This window comes from Camponotus floridanus, unplaced genomic scaffold (genome assembly GCF_003227725.1).
Source record: "Camponotus floridanus strain SB8 unplaced genomic scaffold, Cflo_v7.5 scaffold27, whole genome shotgun sequence".
Lineage (NCBI taxonomy): Eukaryota > Metazoa > Arthropoda > Insecta > Hymenoptera > Formicidae > Camponotus > Camponotus floridanus.
In genome coordinates, this window is record NW_020229403.1 from 528,398 (window position 1) to 533,352 (window position 4,955).

A 4,955-nucleotide genomic window follows, 5' to 3' on the forward strand; every position below is an offset into this window, starting at 1 on the left:
AAAAATAATTCTTATTTCTTAATGTTTCTTTCTTGAAATCGATATTTTTTACGAGAGAGAGAAATTGAAATTTAATTATAAAATTTAATTTTAAAAATATTTCAAATTCTTAAAAAGTCATGTTCTTCATATATTTGCTACTTTTAAATCTGAAATTCTTTTTACAAACATTTTTCTAATCTTGTAATTTTGTTTTTATCATATTTTATTTTTATTCTTAAAGATTAGGAGGAACATTATCTACAATCGAGCTTTACTCTAGACAAGATTGATCACGACTCTTACTTCAGACAGAAAAAAATTTTAAACCATCTTTAAACCTGGCGCAAGAGTATAAAAGGATTAATGTGTCAGATAATCTTGAGCAGTCTCGCCAAAAGTGATTAGGGTCGAAGCGCAGCCGCTCTTTCTTTCGCGCGAGGGCGCATCATCATCGTGGAACAAATCGTTCTTCACAGCAAGAAACGATCTTTAAGTGGAAGACCTTTTATTTCGAAGCAAAATAAATCAACTAATCGAATGACAAAGCGCAAACGAAGTCACTCGAGTTCTTCGTGCTCCGCTTTTTCCGTGATATAAAGAGAGAGAGATACGAAATTACTATTAATACGAAATATTGTGATACGCTGTGACTTAGAGAATCATTTTCAAAAATTTTGTACCTTTTTTAACATATTAAATGGATGCGTTATCACATCTTTTTAAGAATAATTAATATTCATGTTAAAAAAAAGTTAAAATTTTCTAAATTCCGTTAGTAGATTAAATTGCGAATATTAATAACAATTCCCAAGAATTATGAGATTTGGAACTTACAAATTGGTATATTACGCATGTAAATGATTCGGCATGGGCTTGAATGACTGATTGAATTATCACAATGACAACGAATAATTACTATCCGTCCATCGTTCCGTCCTACGGGACCAATGAATTATTCGCTATACATCGAAAAAAAGAAATGATTGTTAAAAGTCGATCGAACCAACCGTGATCTCTGATATTTTAACGATAGTGTAATATCACTGGAAGGTTTTTACAATATTAAACAATGATTGTGTATGCGTATGTGTGCGTGTGTGTATGTGTGTGTGCAACCATGTTCTTTGAGGATTCTACCCTTTATATTTTAAGCTCTAGCGAATAATCGACTTTAAAGAACAATAATATGACATGCGTTTGATAGCACGTGTGATTTTTCACGTGTATGTAGACATCGTACGAACACGTGTGCATGGCATCGCATATATAGAATCGTTTGTATATTAATATTTCCCGAGTGTGAGGATACACATCGTCGAAACTGTATAATAATTGTACAATTCTCGATCTGATCAATTGTGGCGATATTTATTTAATAAAATCTGTTTTGCGAACATTTATCTTTTGTGATTCCATCAACTTTTCTTCCCTTTGTTATCTCTCTTTATATAATTATTTAATTAATTACTTATTTAATAAATTAATTATTTACTTAGCCATTCTCAGCTTACCTCTTTTCTTACTATACTTTTTCAATAAGCTGGAAATAACGAGACACGTGAAAAGAAACAAATAGGCATTTATTCACAAGAGGCAGGTGTAGTTACAGTAATTTCATTTCTGTCTTGCATTTATATGTATACATATATACACACATATACATAATTATGTGTATATATATATATGTATATACATATATTTTATATTTATAATAGTATCTCGTAACCATCTCTCGTAATTACTCGTAATTACTTGATTCGGTTTAACTACGCAATACAAATGGGCATGAACAATGGGGGCGGGTGCACATACAAAGTGTTTGTTCTCTCGCACACAAATACGCGCAGTTTTTCATCCGTCTTATTCGCCTCTTATTTTTCTTATTTTATTTTCGACGCAGCGAGATTCCACCGTATAAAATTCTATATATGTGTACGTGTGTGAATGTATTTGTGTCAAGATAAAATCTCGCTGTTCGTTTCACTCGCTTAATGTAATTCGTCGTATCTCGATCCCGACGAATCACTCGGAACGCGGACGTACTCGCGGAGCGGGTGTGCTTTTTTTTCTCGCTTCCTTTTACCTTTTATAAAGCGCTTCTCACCCGAATTGTCTCGCAAGGATCGATTCTCGCGACACCTCAGGTGAGTATCGTTAGGGGGAGAGTCTCACGGATAAATTAGTGTATTAAATTGCCAAGAAGGATCAATCATCGATGATTTATGTAAATTTCCGTATCGAAGAGGATTCTCTCATTCATTTCATTTCTAATCGGCGATTGATCCCTATAAAAGTGTTGCATCGGTAATCATCTAACTTATCTGCGCTATCCCCTCCTCCGTTTGCAAAAATCGGTGATAACAATATATAATATATAGTATGACAATACGACGATGGCGGTTCCTTAAATTTGTTTTCTATAGTAACGCGACGATGATGATCATGACAACAATGTAATAACAATGAGGCTTTCAGCGGCGATAGAGCGTGAATAATTATAAAAAGTATGTAATCTGTAATCAATTTGTAATAATGACAAGTTGTTGAATACCTTCATGTCGAGAAACAATAATTAATAGAGTAATTAGTATAAAGGTAGATAAATATACGTATTTTTCTCAATAGAAAAACAGAGAGAGAAAGAGAGAAGGGCAGAGGGAAAGAGAAAGAGGAAGAAAAAGGGGACAGGGAGGAAAAGAGAGGAGAGAGGGAGGCAAAAAGAGAGGAGAGAAAAAGGGAGAGAGAGAGATAGAAACACTGTAATTATTAATGAAGCATCATGTTTTTGTGCAGAATAACTTTTCTATCAGTAGATTCGCATTTCTTTCTCGTTAAAGGTATTACATGTCACGGTAAATACAGTAAGGTTCGCTATGCTATGTCAATTATAAGTGGCTCCTGTCATGTTTTACCACTCGAACCCTTCTCCTCTGACCTATCCCCTCATCCGAGATTATTTTTCCCGTGACGACGTGTCAACACCTATATAAAGAGACAGTTAAGCTATGCGCAATTTGTGTATGATCTGCTTTCTTCTGTATACGCGCATATGTGTATACACATATTTACTTGAGAATATGTGTATGTACGTGTGTGTATGTGTGTGTGTGTGTGTATGAGAAAGTGAGATAATGCATCGACACGTGAGCAGTGCGGTGCAGCGATGTGAATGTATGTGTATCAATTGAATTCCATAGCTTCGGCCTTACTCTCTACACGTGAATATTATATTTACATCCACACCATTTATAATTCTTCTCTCATGCTTTTTTTGTTCTTCCAAAATAAAAAAGAAAAAAAAAACGCACAAATTAAGAGAGATAAATGAAAATTTGTCCGCGAAGTTATATTTTTAAAATTCGCGAGAGATCGGCAATCAATTTCATAATTGTAGAAATAAAATACATTAAAGCGCAGATTCGCGAGAATAGTCGAGTGAAATCTTTAATTATAAAGACAAGGAATTTTAATTTCGCAGAACAAACTCTCGCTAAGCTCTTTCGATCCCATGTTTTACAAACTCGCGATACTGGCGATTTCTCTTCTCTAAAACTCACTGTATAAAGTTACGTGACGCACGTGCAATCGAATTCACTCGCGCGCTTATCGAGATGTCATCGTGCGTCTATCTCGCGATACAAAAGGAAACAAAAGAAAGATCTCGCGATAAACTATTTACATAATAATAGTAAATATCGCTCTTTCCGACCAGCAGCATACTTCATGCAAACTCACCCTTTCACGCACACTCTCCCGCAACGCTCTATTATATCTCGCCTCTCTTATTTCCGCTTCTCTGCATTATTTTTTTTTTACTTAAAGTGCTACATAGAAATATCTTCGTTCTGGGTCCCGCACAACTTTGTATCTCTCGCAACGACGATGGCTCGTACGACGTGACCGTCCTCGTAGGACGACAAGAATTGCGCTCTCTGAATAAAAAGGGATTCTTTCAAGGAAAATAGGATGATGCGATTTCAATTACTTTATCGCTATATTCTTTTTTTAAATATAATCATTAATAAGTGTTACTTGGATTTATGTCGAAAAGAAATAATTATAATAATTATAATAATTATAATAATTAAATAATTTATTTTCATAATAATTATTTATTATCAATTATTTATAATAAATCTTAAAATACCCAGCAATCTGTTCGCGTGAGCATTATAAAATAAAAATGGATTAAAATTAATTAGGTGCAAATTGCGCGAAAAGAGAGCACATATTCTGTCTCAGTGTATTCCATCTTCGAACCAGCAACAGCGGGGAGTCTCATTATAATCGTCATCAGTACGCACGCGTGTAAATTGTAAGTGTATACGTGAATTATGGATTTGCGGTGCGATGCGATCGAATTTAAATATTACCACAGAAACGTGCCTGAATCGTTTACTAAATTCTACTAATAGCGGCGATCGCTAGTGCGAGATGCAATTCATGCTTGGCTACGTGTTCCTACTTAAGTAGGGCTAGTATGTGTATAGATGCGTGGAACATGTCTTAAGTTGTATTTGACTCCTTTTAACAACTGTTTTTGTACGAACATACATCTCTCGCATGCGTCTATCCTTCTGAATAGCGATCGGAAAAATTGCAATGGCCTGATATGCGTACGATTTTTCAGCTGCAATACGTTGCGCTATGATGCGTCTAGCGATAATAATTATCATTTACCGTTCGCACTTACGAGAAGAATAATTATCATCGATAATAATTATTAATACTATTGTTATTCGGTTTAAACAGTTATTATCGCGCGGACACATTAATTTCGCATCTTGAGTGTCGGATAATGCGCGATTATTGCGCATGAAACGACCAACTACGATCGCGTGTTCGATAACGTTACGCACCCACTGATCTCTCGCCTAATTGCTGCCCTCCCCCCGGTTCAAGTCTAAAGGACGGTCGCGGTATAAGTATTTGTCGTATCGGCTCCGTAATCTCCGAGGTGCTGCAAGTTCTGC